Source organism: Lissotriton vulgaris, chromosome 5, assembly GCF_964263255.1.
Source record: "Lissotriton vulgaris chromosome 5, aLisVul1.2, whole genome shotgun sequence".
Taxonomy (NCBI): Eukaryota; Metazoa; Chordata; class Amphibia; order Caudata; family Salamandridae; genus Lissotriton; species Lissotriton vulgaris.
In genome coordinates, this window is record NC_141693.1 from 818,756,759 (window position 1) to 818,773,636 (window position 16,878).

At 44.8% G+C, this 16,878-nt stretch overlaps 1 protein-coding gene across 1 annotated transcript in view; it reads right to left on the reverse strand.

Annotated features, from left to right (window-relative positions):
- LOC147711641 (E3 ubiquitin-protein ligase TRIM39-like) overlaps window positions 1–16,878 on the reverse strand; it is a 579,589-nt gene that overhangs the window by 478,014 nt on the left and 84,697 nt on the right. The window contains exons 2-3 of the mRNA XM_086922302.1: window positions 3,710–3,730; window positions 137–157 (exon numbers count right to left, since the gene is read on the reverse strand). The gene's annotated coding sequence lies outside the window, so the exon portion shown is untranslated. The remainder of the gene's footprint in view (window positions 1–136; window positions 158–3,709; window positions 3,731–16,878) is intronic.

Sequence of the window (16,878 nt, forward strand, 5' to 3'; positions counted from 1 at the left end):
TATGATGCCACAAAAACTATGTCCATGCATGAACTGACATAGAAGAATAACTGTGTACAGTGACAGTAAAATACCAATTGAATAGATTATAAAGCATCCAATGCCTCTATGTTAATAGAAAGAGCATCCCACTCACCTTTTTCTTGTTGGAGATTCTCTGTGTACACAAAAACAAATTAATAAGAGCTCACTAGAATTTGTTTTTACATAAGATCCATTTAGTATTGCTCAATTTATAAACTTAACTCTTTCTTTAAATAAATCCCTTATCAGAGAAAATATAGAGAACACTCAATTAATATTGTTACCAGGATGTGTAAAATATTTCATCATCAAGCACTTTATTCAATAATTTCAACACTAAAAGTACATAAATATATACTAAATATATACAGTACATATGGAAATCTAAAGCCAGACAAACTCGATTCAGAACACGGCGCTGTGTCATGCCATTACAAAATTTCAATAATTGATGGAAGTGTACCTTTAAAATGTAATAAATCAAACTGTCAAAATCCCCATAAGAACTTGTCAAGAAATACTTTATAATTAGTTACAACGGGCATTTAAAAAGATATATAGTTAAAATACAACAAATAAAGGACACCAAAGGTAAGCATCATATAACAAATACATAGGTACTGGAAGACTGAGACAAAGAGAGGGCATAATGCGTTAGCTAGTCTTGCCAATCACTCCACCGCCCTGCACCTGATGAACCATCTCCAAGGAAGGTACTGTACGGAGGTGCCATCTGGCAAGGTCTTGTTGGTGGCATCCAAATTGCTTATATGAAGGGATGATCCATGTTTTTCTTGGGCAGGTATGAGCACAGAAGAAAATAACGTGCCCTAGTGATTCCTCTGACTTTTGGCAAACTGGACATACAGTGCTTATTGGAGGCAAACGGTTCCACTTTGTTAGTAAAAACATTAATGGTAAAGTGCCATAGAGGAATTTAAGGAAAAAGAACTTTGCAGCTAATTTGTTAATAGAATGCAAGAAGGGTTCAAATTGAAAATCAAGTTTAAAATTGAAAAAAGGGAAGTAAACGACTCTTCAGCTACATTCCGAATTCAATGGAATATACATGGTCTCATAATGCATACTTAAGTGTAGTGTTGGATAGATAGGTTGTTGATGCTGAGGCGGACCAATAGTACCCTAAACTGACTTGTACTAGCAGGTTTTGGATGTAAGATAACCACTTAATTTTACCTCAACGGTCCAGTGATACCATGTCCTTAAAGACTCAGGGAGAGGAGTTGGCCTAACGGCTAGGGTGATCGACCCCGAATCTGGGGGACCGGGTTCGAGTCTCGGTAATGATGCTGAACATCCTGTGATTCTGGGCAAATCACCTAATCTCCCCGTGCCTAACAAAAAGGAATCTGTCCTCATGTAATGCAACTGGTGCTGTGTAAAGGGCTCTGATACCCGATTCGGGTCAAGTTCGTGCTATATAAAATTCTGTTAAAAAAAAAAAACTCAACGATGGTTGTACAGGTCTGCAGAGTGTTTCAACCTTCTCTAATAAAGTAACAACCTCAATTGGCCCTCATGTGTCATTGAATTGAGACCAATATCTTCTCTTAGTGGCATTAGCAGAGTATTATTAGCGAGTTCAGGCAGTGCTCTCAAGAATGTATTCTCTGCTACTGCACGCTTAGTCAGATTTGAAGCAGCACATACTTCGGCCCCACACAGAGCACTGTCCTCTGCTTTAGCTCTGCACACCTAGGGCTCCATTACGATATCGGGCGGATCGCCACCGCCATGGTGGCAGTGGCGATCCGCCCGACAGAAATGCCCGCCCGCCACCCTTTTCCCCCCGCCACATTAAAATGGCAGGGGGTGACCGCAATGGAGGGAAACACCGCCCGCCACTTTTCCACCCCGGTCGCCTTGCGGCTGGGGCGGAAAAGCAATAATATGGTGGCGGTGTCTAATAGACACCCCCAGACATATTATGATGAGTGGTGTGCAGTGCCTTTCCGCGGCGGCGATGCCGCCACGGAAATGCATGCGGTCTTCCCTCTGGGGGCCCCCTGCGGCCCCCCAGAGTGAAGTACAGGTGGGGGGAGCACGTGGGGGGGGGGGGTACCTGTGGTACCCCGTTTCATTGTCATTTGCAAAGCGGCAGGCACCGCGGGGTGCCTGCCGCTTTGAATATGACAATGGTAAAGTGCATTTTCAGCATTGTGGCGGGCGCTGCAGAGAGCACCGCCCGCCACAATGCTGAAAATACAGGATGGCCCGCCACTGTGGCAGGCACATCCTAATGGCACCCCCGGGACCCCCGCCCTTATGGCGGGTGGTCCCGATTTACGATGGGATGACGGGCGGGCAAAGTCCGCCCGTCATCCTAATGGAGCCCCTAGAGTGCAGGAGAAATATACCTGTTCCGGGATATTCTATGATGTCTTACAATTGCAGCAGAGTAATGAGTTAAATTTAGGCTGTACTTCTCAACCTGTGATGCCATGACATAGATCTGGTTATTCTAACCCCCAAAGAGTAAAACTCACATACCCTATCCAGAGGTCATCCCCTCCAGCATTATCGAACACCTAAATGTTTTGTGGGGGCTAAAGGCCAAAAACTTTGTCATAAAATGGTTTATTACAAGCCCCTGTTCCGTGCAAAAGTCTTCAAATTTATTCACCAAACATTGTAGTCCACTAGCAGTTTTTGAGATCAGAAGGGTGTCGTCTGCAAATAATAGGAAAGAGTTTTTTCGGACACTAATGCAAGGGGCATTATTCAATTTGCTTTTCCCGAAGATACATCTATTATTGTTCAATTTATAAACTTATCTCTTGCTTTAATTAAATCACCTATTAGAGAATCTATAGAGAAGACTAACTTAATATTGCTTTGAGGATGTGCAATTTATTTTACATTGCCTACTGGGAAAACAAGACAGACAAACAAAACTCAGAAAGGGTAGTATATTATATCTGGGAGAATTTTCTAAATATTCCTATTACTTTTTGCAAAACTTTTGAAGATGTGATATCCATAAGATATTTCTGTTCATATAGGCATATATAGTTTATGTATTTCAAACTGACCTAACACATTTACAATTAATATACTTTTCTAGAGCCCTTCAATTATTGGCATGGTTTTTTGATGTATATGACATTAAGCTGCCTTGCACTATAATAGTTAGGGGGTCTAGTTTAGTAATAAATTCAATGTAGTTTATAAAAAGGTTTCAAAGTTATGTAACAAACAAAATGATCAGATATGGTAAACCTCAAAACGATGTATAAAAACTGCTATCATTTGGAAATTCTTTCTTTAGTTATACTATCATTTGGAAATGATGTCTTTCGATATGTCTGCTTAAAAAACGAATGAATGATTTATAAATTTGAAAATGGGCATTTATTAATATTTTCAAGATGTAGTTGAAGAGTCTAAATTGAGTAAAACCCATGTGTCTGTTTCTTTGTGTTTAGTGTTGCGGTGCAGAGTGGGACTTGCTTTGCTCACTGTGTAGGGGACTTTTGGTTGTGTGTAAAGGAAACACAGTTCAGCTAATAGTCCGTGTGGAGCAAAATATAATTCTCAACTTCATTGAAAGCAAATGATGCAAGACAGGCAGTAACGATCTACAAACAAGTTGTGCAACAGATGTACTCTATCTTAATTAGATTTGTCCTTGCCCTCACCTTTGTTTCAATGTAATTTCACATACCTTTTTCCTTCTGGAGAGTGTCTGAAATGGGGGAAACAAATCTGTTACTTGTGCAGATTTAATACTCCATTACTAAAAATGTACAAGGTAAACTTTCAAGATTTGTTCAATAATACGGCAACTGTGGTCGGGTGAAATTCTTTAAATTCAAGCAATTCACAAAAATTTCTGGTATGATGTTAAAAATGACGAGATTGAAAATGTCCCACCACAATGAGCATTCAACAGCCGGATTGAACAGAACATATTAATCTGCATTTGGAACTTTACAAGAACTATAACCATGTGCACCATCTTAGCGGCTGTGTAAAAACGTTGCACCTGTGCGCACATTCAGCTTACATGATGCCTTCACAATGTGATGCATATAAGATATTTTTAAATAAAGTCCCATATTACTCCTTGAAATCATAACCAAAGCACCATACCATCATCATATATCTGTCTCTGCCTCATTCTTCTATTTGTTTCTTATATATGCCATAGCCTTAGATAATGCTTATATCCACTCACATCAGCAGCAATAAGGTATTACTTGTGGACAATATTTCAGAGCCTTTCAATGAAGAAAAAAAAATGGATGCTGTTCAGCCACCTGCCTTTGTACGAATCCTGCACTAATGGACCATTATGATGTCGGGCCAACACCACCTCGCTCCTGGGAGCGACCGACTTCCGGTTGGCAGTCCCGATCGGCTAATTACAATGCGACCGAACACTGTTCGGTCACATACTCCCTTATCTCAATGGTCTAAACCAGCCATAACACAAGCTCCCATTGAGAAAAGTGAGGTGTTGCTCATCTCTGGACCCTGTGGCAGGTACCTCCAGGTGCCTGCCACAAGGTGCAGGTCATAATAGCAGGCACCATAGGTGCTTCCACGGACCCAACCGAAGGCAGCACGTACAATGGGGCCCTGCTGGGGGCATCCAAATACACTTTACAACATGGTTTTCATGTTGGACAGGCGCGCAAGGAAACCATGCCGGGAACTGAACTATGGATTGTAATCCGAACGGCCGGTAGGCCCGCCCTTGGGGATTACGAGCTGATTTCGACTAGCCAACCAGCCGGTTTACTTTCCGACCACCTAGGTTGTAATTAGGCGGTCAGAAAATAAACCAAGAGGCCAATTACGATGCAGCCCTGAAGGTTCTGACCGTCGGTGTGAGAAGTTGGCCTGGTATATGATGTCTACTAGTTCTAGTGGGCACCTTGCACCAGTCCAAACGACCCTTATTGATGGTGGTTGTAAAGTCAACCTTATAGAAAGTTATCCTAATGGTAGCATGGGCCAGCAGTCATCAGGCTAAGACTTCTGTAGGCAAGTTAAGCGAGTTGTTTTACCATGTATAATCTCTTGAGTACCAAATGAAAGTACACCACACAAGGTATATATCAAATATATATGTATTTGTTCTAAACACAACCCCTCTGCACTCTTTATGAGGTCAGAGGTCAAAGTACCTTAGAAGATTCTCAATTAGCATACGAGAAGTTACACAAATACAGTTATGCCCTAGGGGCATCACAAACCATATACTAAAGTAGTGATATTAGAACCAAGTGAGGATTAGAAAGCAGCCCTGGGGCTGTGGATTCACTGGGGCTACTCTAAACAACTCAAGGTTAAGAAGTAGGAGGCCCACGGGAGACGCGTGCAGCGTCTAAACACAGTCGCGGGTTACCATTGACTTTCTACGGGAAACGAAGAAGTTACAAATATACAATTTAGGGACACTTCCGGATGGACTTGGATGGAACCCTTTTAAACTAGGACACTTTGAGAGTCAAGACCCACGGGAGCACCGGAGTACTCGTATTACCTCACCCAGGGAAGCTGGGTGCATAGGTGCCTTTTCGTGTCGTGTTTCGTCGTTGTTTTCTATGGAGACCTGTAAAGAAGTGCTGCAGGCGACCAGAGGAAAAGTGTCCGGGTGGATCCAAGGGTGTATCGAAGATCTGTAGAACCTGAAAGCAGACCGGACAGAGTCTGGGTCACTAGCCAGTGACCAGGAAGGTACCAGGAAGGAACCAGGCGATGTCGGCTGCTTTCGAAGTGAAGAAGGTGAGCTTGTCTCTTTAGCCACGTGGTCCAGGAGGCATCGACTATGACCAGACACTGGATTCGAGCTGTGCCACGAAGGATCTAGTTGACTGTGGTGTGGGTTTCCGGATTGGACCCAACAAGCCTTAATAGCCGCAACCCATGCAGGAAGTCGAGATGAGCTTTGTTGCAGACCAGCAAGGTCTGGGGTGCTTCTCCTTTGTAGGGAAGCAGGAACAAGCCTGGAGCAATCAGGCAAGTAAGTTAGACTTCAAAGGAACTCTTCCAGGGGCTCACTAGCCAACGGACTAGGAACCAGGAAGACGTGTTGAGCGGAAATGCAAAAGCGGGGCCCACGGGCCACTCGTGGAATGTGCGGGCTAGAGCTTCGGTGCAAATGGCGCTCAGGGCTGGTGCTTGAAGTATCCCAATGCACAACTGCGAGTTACCTCAGGAGTCGATGCAGTGAGCAAAATGCAGGATGTCCGGAAGTTCCAGTCCGACTTCTCGCGTGTCCGCCACGTTTCTCAGCTTTGCTGGGATCGAATGTCGGGGTCAGAGAAGTCTGGAAGTCTGTGTCCTGTGTCGCAGCCTCTTCGGGATCTGGCAGGAGCCTCAAGGTTGCAGAGCGGCAAGTTGCTTGGTGGTGCCTGTTTGAACAGGGTGGTCACTCCTTGACCACAAGGGAGATGTCCTCAGTCTTCCAGTCAGAGTGGAATGTCGAAGTTCCAGGGTTTCAGCTTCAAAGTGTCATCCAGGTGAATCTAAAGTCCTAGGGACACAGCTCCTATACTTATACTAAGTTTGGGGGCTGGACTACCTGCTCGGTCCCTCCTATGGATGGACCAGGAGAGGAGGTGGTTACACCCCCTTCCCTTTGTCCAGTTTTGAGCCAGAGCTGGGGCTGAGTACCCCAGCAACCGGTTTTAACTGGGCTATGTATGGGACACCTTGTGTGCCCCAGGCAGTGTCTGGAAAAGCATTCCCTGAATGCAACCCTCCCTGCCCCAATACACTAACCCTGTCTGGAGAGGTGCTGGAACCTACCCTGACTGGAAACCTATTGTCCAGGCCTCCCCTTCCAGAGTTTCGTCCAGCAGCAGGAGGGCAGACTCGTGTCTGTGGCAGCAGCATCCATTTTGTGATGCCAGGGCTCTGTTTAATTTAAACAGGTAAACCAGTAGCTACATGTCTTCTCCCTCTAGAAGGTTGGACTGCTACCCCCGCCGCCAGGACTGGCGGAGTGGTAGTATTCCAAAGTGTTTGACACCTTACACAACATGTTTTGATAAAGCCAAACCAAAGTTAGAATTAACCGCGAGGATTACAATGCACTTATATATGTAGAACAGCTATAAGGAGATGGTTCCGAAAGCTGTAGAGGGGTTCAGCTCGTGCCAGGGTACCCTCTCACATAAAACCAAGCACTCTGCCTCCAGGATTGTCGAGGCCTGCTATAGAAGTGACTTATAGTTGCATATGTGTCTATATGTATAGGTGGGTATAGGTATACTATATCCCAGTAAGGGGTGATTACACCACCTTACCCAGGATGAGTGATCAGACCGGTGGTGTCAGTTTGGAGGGCCAGCCAGGGGTGGCATAATACATGCTGCAGCCCCTGGTAGGACTTGGATGCACCTATGCCCTGGGTACCTATGGTACACTATACAGGGGCTCACAGAGGTGACCCAATACCCAATCTGGTATGTACCTAAAGTACATGGTAACAATTTAGAGAGAGTACAGCTAGGCTGTGGTCCTGATTAGCAGGGCCACAGCCAGTCTAGAGTCGAAAAACCAGTGAAACACAGCAAAAAGGGGGGGGTGACCAAAGGAAGCAGACTCTACTCTCCTACACAACCCCCCAAACGCAGTGACATTAAACTAACCTTGACCAAGTGAGTCTTCGTGTTCTAAGTGGAAATATCTGGAGAGCCCATCTGCATTGGCATGGTCACTCCCAGGACTATGTTCCACTGTAAAGTCCATCCCCTGTAGGGAAATGGACCACCTGAGCAGTTTGAGATTTTCACCCTTCATCTGGTTTAGCCATAAGAGGGGCTTATGGTCTGTCTGAACCTTGAAGTGAGTGCCAAACAAGTATGACCTCAGCTTCTTCAGTGCCCAAACCACAGCAAAGGCCTCCCTTTGAATAGCTGACCAACGTTTCTCTCTAGGGGTCAGCCTTTTGCTAATAAAAGCTACTGGCTGATCTTGACCATCTTTATTCAGTTGTGAAAGAACAGCACCTACCCCCAACTCAGAAGCATCTGTTTGGACAATGAAAATTCTTTGGAGTAGTCTGGACTTTGCAGAATTGGTGCAGTGCGCATGGCTTGCTTCAGGTCATCAAATGCCTTTTGACAGGTGACTGTCCACTGAACTTTCTTTGGCATTTTCTGTGAAGTTAAGTGATTGAGGGGTGTCACAATGGATCCATACCCCGTGACAAAACTTCTGTAATACCCAGTCAGGCCCAAGAAAGCTCTGCCCTGAGTCTGGGTGATTGGAGCAGTCCAGTCTAGTATGGTCTGGATCTTGCTCTGCAATGGTTGAACCTGGCCTCCACCTATAAGGTGGCCCAGGTATACAACCTGACTCTGCCCTATCTGGCACTTGGTAGCCTTGATAGTTAGGCCTGCCTTTTGCAGGGCCTCCAAAACATTTTTCAGGTGGATCAGGTGATCTTCCCAGGTGGAGCTAAATACAGCAATATCATCTAGATAAGCTGCACAGTAGTCATCCAGGCCTGTGAGGGCTTGGTTCACCAACGTTTGAAATGTGGCAGGTGCATTCTTCAGACCAAAGGGCATTACCACAAATTGATAATGTCCACTAGGGGTTGAGAATGCTGTCTTTGGCTTTGCAGAATCGGCTAGTCTGATCTGCCAGTAGCCAGCAGTTAGGTCAAATGTGCTCAAGAACTTGGCAGATGCCAATTTGTATATGAGCTCATCTGCCCTAGGGATTGGATGGGCATCTGTCCTAGTGACAGCATTGAGGCCTCTGTAATCCACACAACACCTCATCTCTCTCTTACCACCCTGGGTGTGAGGTTTTGGCACAAGGACTACTGGACTGGCCCAAGGGCTCTCTGAGGGCTCAATGACTCACAATTCCAAAATGTTCTGTACTTCTGTCCTGATACAGTCCCTGACGTGATCAGGTTGCCTGTAAATCTTACTTTTAACAGGCCGACTTTCACCAGTGTCCACTTCATGGGTGCACCAGGTAGTCTGACTTGGAGTCAGTGAAAACATATGTCTGTAGGCCTGCTGAACTTGTCTGCAGTCCCTCTGTTGCTGGTCAGTGAGGCTGCCTGCCAAGGCTACTCCATCAATGGATCCATTGTCAGGGTTCTGAGAGAGCAGGTCTGGGAGAGGGTCACTCTCTTCCTCCTGTCCATCATCAGTAGCCATGAGCAAGCCCAAATGCCCTGTCAACATATGGTTTCAATCTGTTGACATTAAGCACCCTAAGGGGGCTCCTGAGAGTTCCAAGGTCAACCAAGTAGGTGACTTCTCCCTTCTGCTCAACAATGGTGTGGAGTCCACTAAACTTGTCTTGGAGAGCTGCTGGAGCCATTGGCTCAAACATCCACACTTTCTGTTCTGGCTGGTAAACAGTCAGCACAGCCTTTTGGTCATGCCAGGCTTTTTGCAATTCCTGACTGGCCTCAAGGTTTTTGGATGCCTTTTTCATGTACTCAGCCATCCTGGAGCCGAGACCAAGTACATAGTCCACTATGTCTTGCTTGGGAAGTTTGAGAGGTAACTCCCATCCTTCCTTCACCAGACAAAGGAGTCCTCTTACAGGATGCCCAAACAAAAGTTCAAAAGGGCTGTAGCCAACCCCCTTTTGTGGGACCTCTCTGTATGCAAATAAAAGGCAGGGCAGTAGGATGTCCCATCTCCGCCTGAGCTTTTCGGGGACCCCCTTAATCATACCCTTTAAGGTCTTGTTGAACCTTTCAACTAGACCATTGCATTGTGGGTGATAGGGTGTGGTGAACTTGTAGTCAAAGTCAAAAAGGTTTATTGCATAATAATTAAAATCATTACAATTTTCACATAATATAATGATAGTACAAAATATAATACATTTTACTAAAATTATTACTGATCCGCGGCTAGGAAATAATGTAAAACAATATTTAAAACTTTCATCCAGAGAAAACTCCCCCCATCTCGGGGTCTCAGTCTGTTTTTACAGTTTAAGATTTCCTTAACAATTCCTGCGGTTAGGGCTGCCATAATGTCCCGCCTCCATTGCTTTCCCCCTGTTCGGTTTGGCCCAGACGTTTTTTCACCTCTGCCAGGAATTTAATTCCCTGGCATGCCAGAATTATGGAACTGCCTCCCAACCAACTTGTTACGGCTTGTCTACAGGAACGGATCTTTAGCTCGTTAAAGATGGATTTCAGAAGTCGTTGCCTCTGTGCCGTGAATGCCGGACATACACAAAGAAAATGGGCTAAGGTTTCTGTTTTGTAACCACATAGAGGACATTGCTCCGTCTGGTGGGTACCTTTCCAGGATGGTAGTAGATCCTTCGAGATGTGCATACCCATCCTGTAATCACATAAAGGCTCTTTTTAAATACTCGCTGAAATGGGAAGTTAAGTAAGCATGTGGTTTTCCCGCTATAAAAGAGTTGATGATAGTCCAGCCATGTTGACGTTTTGTAAGTATGTGTTTATCTTTTTGAAAGGATTTCCTTTTTGCTACCACGTTGGCCGATCTACTTAGGCCTGCTTTATCTATCCCAGATTCCCATGCTGATTCCAGCTCCAACTCTTTCAAACAGGATTTCAAATACTTCCCCCAGGTGCACGGGGTTCCTGTCTCCCCTTGATTTTTAATTTCTTCCCAGTTTAGCCTGTCCATTGTATCTGGGTCTGCAGATCTAAGTTTGTAGCAGAGTTTCACGAAGCCGCTCATGCTCCGGAAGTTCTGATTTTGCAGTCCAAATTCAAGCCTGACTTGCGACACTGAGGCGGATTTTGGAAGATTAAAAACAGCTTTATAGATTTTGATTTGTAGATCATTTAATAGGTCGGCTTCCTTGCCTCACCAAGTAACCAGACCATAGGATAGGGTGGGTAAAATTTGGGCCGTCATAACTATAAACAGGTGCTTGTAATTTGGGCAGTTCATTTTTGCTTTTAGTAAACGGTTAGCGAAAATTAAGGATTGGGCTTTAGCTTGTATTGCTGTTTTGTGCTCCGTATGTTTCGCTCCTTGTGATATTATAATTCCAAGTTACTTGTATGACCCTTGTTCTTCCACCTTTGCTCCATTCGCCATCCATTTATACTTAAACTTTTGTGGGTCTACTAGACGGACCACTTTTGTTTTTTCTTTGTTTAATTCCAGCCCTTCCTGTTTCAAGTATGCTGCTAATTTGTTTAGTGCTCTTTGTAAGCTGATTGGCGTTTTACTCAGCAATACTATGTCGTCTGCGTACTGCAAACAGGGAATTCGATTGTTAGCCAGTGATGGTGGGTGAACTTCAGCCGACTGCAACACACTAGAGAGGTCGGAGAGGAAGAGATTAAAAAGGGTAGGAGCTAAAACGCAGCCTTGTTTTAGACCTTGGTGCGTTGGTATACTCTTCGTTGTACAGCCTCCGTTTCCCAGTTTCACTCTTGCCCAGGTGTTTTTATATAATGCTTTTATTGCCTTTACAAGTTGGATCGGCCCGCCCCAGTTCTTTATTTTTCCCCACAAGCGCTCTCTGTTGACCCGGTCGAATGCAGACTTGATATCGACAAAACAGGCGTATAGCTGTGCTCCCTTTGCTACCGCTCTGTCCATTAATAATGACAGGCAGGTCAGGTTGGTAATTGTTCCCATTCTCTGCCTGAAGCCTGTTTGAAACTGGGGAATTATATTTGTTTCTCCTATCCAATCTTGTAAGTTTGATAGAATGCAAGAGGCGTAGAGCTTAGCCTCCACATATAATAAAGATAGAAGCCTATAGTTTGCTGGGTTGCGATGGTCACCATGCTTAAATATCGGATGAATAATATTACCCTTCCATGAAGCAGGGACCTCAGCTTGTTTGTAAATATGGTTAAAAAGTGGCGTTAGGGTCTCTGCCCAAAAGGCCGGATCATATTGAAGATTGCGTTTGGAAGCCCATTCGGGCCTTCTGCACCTTCTGTCTTCAGTCTTGATATTATGTTGCTCAGTTCATCTCTGGTGGTTAAACCAAGGAATTTGCTGGGCTCTTTTAGATCCTCCTCCGACTCTAAACCTTTAATTTCCTTATTATTTCTTCCAATTATTTTCTCCTTGTTGGCATTTGTTGCCCGTAAGCCATTCACGAGGCCTGCGGCTGTGGTGCAATATAACGTTTGCACATGCAGGGACCAAGAAACAGCACCGACCCCTGCTTCCTGATGAAGTTTTGATCCTTTGTTTAGATGGTTAATAATTCCACAAAAGTCACGACTGTTAGGGTGTATTCCTGCCCTTAGAAGTTTATTCCAGAGCATTTCCTTGTAGGAGGACTTCGCAACCCTCAGTGACTTCCTGTAAATGCTCCTAACTTCCTTCAGGTTACCTTTGTTTACCTTTAACCCCCGGTTTTTTGGGCACGCAAGTGCTCGGACCTCTTTAGCAACCTTTCTTGTTTTTGTTCTTAATTCTGTATTATACCAAGGCTCCTTCTTGAAGTTTAAATTACCCTGTTTCCCTGGTGTTGCTGGAAACTTTTGAAGTAGGTCCAGAATCATTTGCTCCCAATTGCTTTCAAGATCTTTATCTTTTTGGGGCCCTAGGTCGGACATTGGAGCTTTTGCGGTGGACTGAATTTTTTCCAACCCTTCTCTGCGCCATTTTAATTTTTTAAGCTAAACTTTGAGGCATGGTGTAAAAGAGTGGTCATTTTCGGCGCCAGGGTGGGCGTGGTATTCAAGCTTGTTATTAGGGGGAAATGATCACTTTCTACACGTTGAGCGATATGAAATGCATCAATGCCTGGGATTAGCTCATTACATACTATGGTGTAGTCAATTGTTGAATTTACCCTGCCACTCAGATACGTTATGCCTGCCGGCCTGTCCCCTTTTATTTTACCATTCAGAATCGACAGACCTAGTTCTCTTACCCTGGTTGCTAACTTTTGTCCACCGCTGATCGATGACATCTTTGCTTTTGCCTGATTTTTGCCAATAAGATCATGGTTGAAGTCCCCAGAGATAAACAGTGGGCATCGTGAGAAGGTTCTTTGCATCACTTTTATCAGTGATATTAGGCTTGCATGTTTTTCTTGTTGTGACTTCCTGTCCGGATGGATATAAACATTGATTATTAAGAGTTGCCACTGTTCAGACCCAAGTGTCGGTGTTTCAGTGATTCTGATAACTTGAGCCCAATCTAAACCCACGTCCACTACTTCCGATACCCAGTTGTATTTTTGGGAAACGTAGATTGATAAACCTCCCCAGGGGTGCCCAAAATGTGAGAATCTTTGTGCCAATATATGGTGGTCCTTGAATCCTGGTATTACGTGGGGGTTAGTTTCCATGACTCCTGGATCAGGATTACATCTTGTTGATGGAAGAAGGCTTGTGTGTCGTGCTCATGCTCCATTTCTTGGAAGCCATGTACATTCCATGAGCAAAGTGAGAGACTTGGGGGTTTGTTTACGCTCTGCATGTCCTTCCACTTGTAAGTCGCCGTAGAAAGATTTTGCTCCGGGTTAGGTAGCTTTATTACTCAGGACCGTAGGAACCCAAGACCAATCCATTCTATCCAGGCCGTACTGCCTGGTAGTTTGCGCGTTTTTTATCGGGAGTACCCCATCCCTTATACTTGATGCTACAGGCGAGGCAGCATGGGCACCTATTAGACAGGTGAAGGGAGATCCTCTGTTTCCGTTCACCTTTATTTGGTTACTAGAGCTGTTTTGTAAGGGATAGGGATATCTTGGACGTTTGTGTCGGACGATGGATATGCCCCATATTTCGAAGTGGGGTTTTGTGGAATATATCTTGTCTGCAATGGCCTTTGAGGCCCAAGTTGTGACAGTGTCTTCGGTGTCCGCGTTGTGACTGTTTTGTTGAAATTCAACAGCTAGAAGGTCCCGAGAAGTTATCTCTTAATGCTGATGTTGCGTTAAACAATTTTAGCAGGTTACCTCGATTGAGAATATCCTGTGGCCCCTTTGTTGGATATTCAGGGATAAATGTTAATTTGTGATCTGGTGACTCAGGATGATGGGGGAGTTTCTTAGACAGTTGTGGTAAGCCTGCTTTGGTCGATAAAGGATTGTTGGGTTCATTGGAATCGCATGTTGTGGAGGGGACGTGTCGTTCTTGTTTTTCGCTACCTTCATTGAATTTTTTGTATTTTGATTTTGTCCAATTCTGCATAACTTGATTGGAAAAGGGATAGATTCCCTTTGGATTAGCGAGCAGCTATGCTCTTTTTCAGAAACTATGACTCGCATGGGGGTTTGTACGATTTTAGTCTCTGGTGCTGTTAGTTCTCCTTGTTTTTCATTTGAGTTTTTTCCCAATCTTGCAGATGTATCCTGCGTGCTGGAGACTATTGAGCCCTGGCTGATGTCCACTTTGTGTGTACTTTGTATACCCAGATTTTCTCTCAGCGCTCGTGTTGAATTTGTTTCATCGGGGCCTCCGTTACCAGCGATATTTGTAGGCTTTATATTCCCTTGCCGCGGCTTTTGGTCTTTCGTTAGCAAGACAGATCTTGTTTCTCTTTGATGACTATGGACTGTGGTTGGTGAAAAACTCTTATTATTGTGTTGTTTGGAAGGGATTATTATAGCTCCCCGACTTAAACCTCCTTCCCTTGAGGAGGTTTGTAGGGCCGACTTATCTGACGAGCGGGTTGATCCCTCTTCTCCACCTAGCGGCATGTTCAGCGATATAGCTTTAATTTCCTGGGGGGTGTTCGTTTTAAAAATCGGGAAGATGTTACCTAGATCTGTATTTTGTTGTTTTTTTATATTTATTTATTTATTTATTGCTATTTGTAAAGCGCGGCAAATACCCGTAGGCGTCTTGGCGCTTATACTTTAATCTGGCTTTCCTGGCCTTTTTTCTTTGCCTCTTTGTTGGTTTATCATCCCTAATGGATTTTTGGGTGGACTGTGTTACTTCCAGGTCTAAAGCTGATCTTTCTAACCCTGTTTCCCTTGAGTTTTGTTCTGTCTCCATTTGTGGATTGCTGCTTGTGAGCTCATTTCTGCGCTTGCTCTTGGCTGATGGCGACTTGTCCGGCTTAAGTTCGGTTTCTTTAACAGACGTTACCAGTGATATTTGTAGGCTTTATATTCCCTTGCCGCGGCTTTTGGTCTTTCGTTAGCAAGACAGATCTTGTTTCTCTTTGATGACTATGGACTGTGGTCGGTGAGAAACTCTTATTACTGAGGCAAGATGGCCGCCGAGACGCTGTAGAGGAAAGTCACGCCTGACTCTCCTCCTGATGGTGGTGTATTTGGTGTTCTATCCCTGGCTTTTCTGAATCGGTTTTGAATCGGTTTCGCCCTCAGTTGGAACTTTAAATGGAATACCTGACTATCACTGGACTGATATAAAGAAAAAAAAAACTGAGATAAAACTAGAGAAAATAGATAAGAGAGGAGCAGTCAGCCGCTGGATGCGATGCTCGGAGTGTCTATTCTCTGGCCTTTACGAGCAGAGTACATAACTCAGCTTAAGGAAAGGACCCTGTCCAAGGCTATCTCCCTCTTTTCGACGCGGACTGTGTGGTCTGGGCAGATTGACTGGAAGAAGCTACTGAGAGTAATGGCTCCTAAACTCCAGCGTTCGCCCAAGAAAACCTGTGATTTTCGAGATAGATGGGGTGATGATGAAGAGGAAGTACTCACAGATGACTCCGGAGCCCCAGCCTCTAACTTAAGAGGAAAAGCGAGATCGAAGGCGCAGCAGAGACGAGAGGCCGCAAAGGAGAGTAAAATGCGGAAGATCCGAGAAAACGAAATGGAGAAGAAAAAGATGACCGCCCCATTTAAAAAAGTCAACAAGGAGCAGGCTCTCACTGGCGAGTCAATAGTGAAAGAGACTTCGCTCCGACAATCTACTATTGTTGAAACATTTTCGCCCTTACCGAGTTCCCAATCTGCTCTGCACCGGGTGTTCGTGGTTCCGTCATTGGCATCTCTGTGTGGCTTAATCAGGGAGAAACAGCTTAACAGCCTCGCAGGAGCGACTGAGGGAACGACCTGTCCGGTGGAGCCCGTCGGCTGCAGTAAAGTTACAGAGCCCTCGAGATCGCGAGGGCTTTCTAAGACTTTGGTAGGGGGCGGGGCTGTGCAATCACAGGCGTTGCATACACAAGAGCTACAAGAGATAAGTACAGGGCCAGAACCTGACATAAATCATGACACACAACCCTTGGCTAAATCAAATGCGGAAATGAGCAGCAAGATCGGGGGTATTATTGTGGCATCAAAAGGGATTCAAGAAACTGCATTTAAAGAGACAGTCCACGAGTCAGCTAAAGCTAATGCTAATGCGGACGCGACTGAGAAGATCTGGCATATTATTGCGGCATCAGAACCGACCCAAGAAATCGCAGATAAAGAGGCAGCCCTCGACTCAGTGAAATCAGGGATTAAGACATCTGCAAATGTAACCCATAAATCTGGTAAGAAAGTACCAATCACCTTAGGACCCAACTCGGCTTCCCCCAGTGAGGACGTTTTTTACACTGGCAATGATGAGGCAGATGACGACGATGATGAGGGTGAGAGCGAGAACAGTGGTTCGGACTCAGAGTCAGATTTGGAAACGTCAGCTGGCTCTGAAGTGGGCACTGATTTAGATATTGAGACAGAATCGGATAGTACTTCAATTTTTCTGGACAGTACACGGAGTCTATTGATTTGGAGCAAGAGACAGTTCAAAAAGTCCCAAAGGTAAGACAAAAGGCCGCTGCCATAGAGATGAATAAGCCAGTACTGAAAAGCAGAACCAAGTGTAAGAATAAAGCAAAAAATAAGTGTAGATGAAAGAACTTGGCCAGAGCATCTCGAGGAGCACCGGCGAAATCAGTTGCAAAGAAATTGGATTGGGACAATACAGTGGAAGGCCATGCACTGTCTACTGGGGAGGCCGATAAT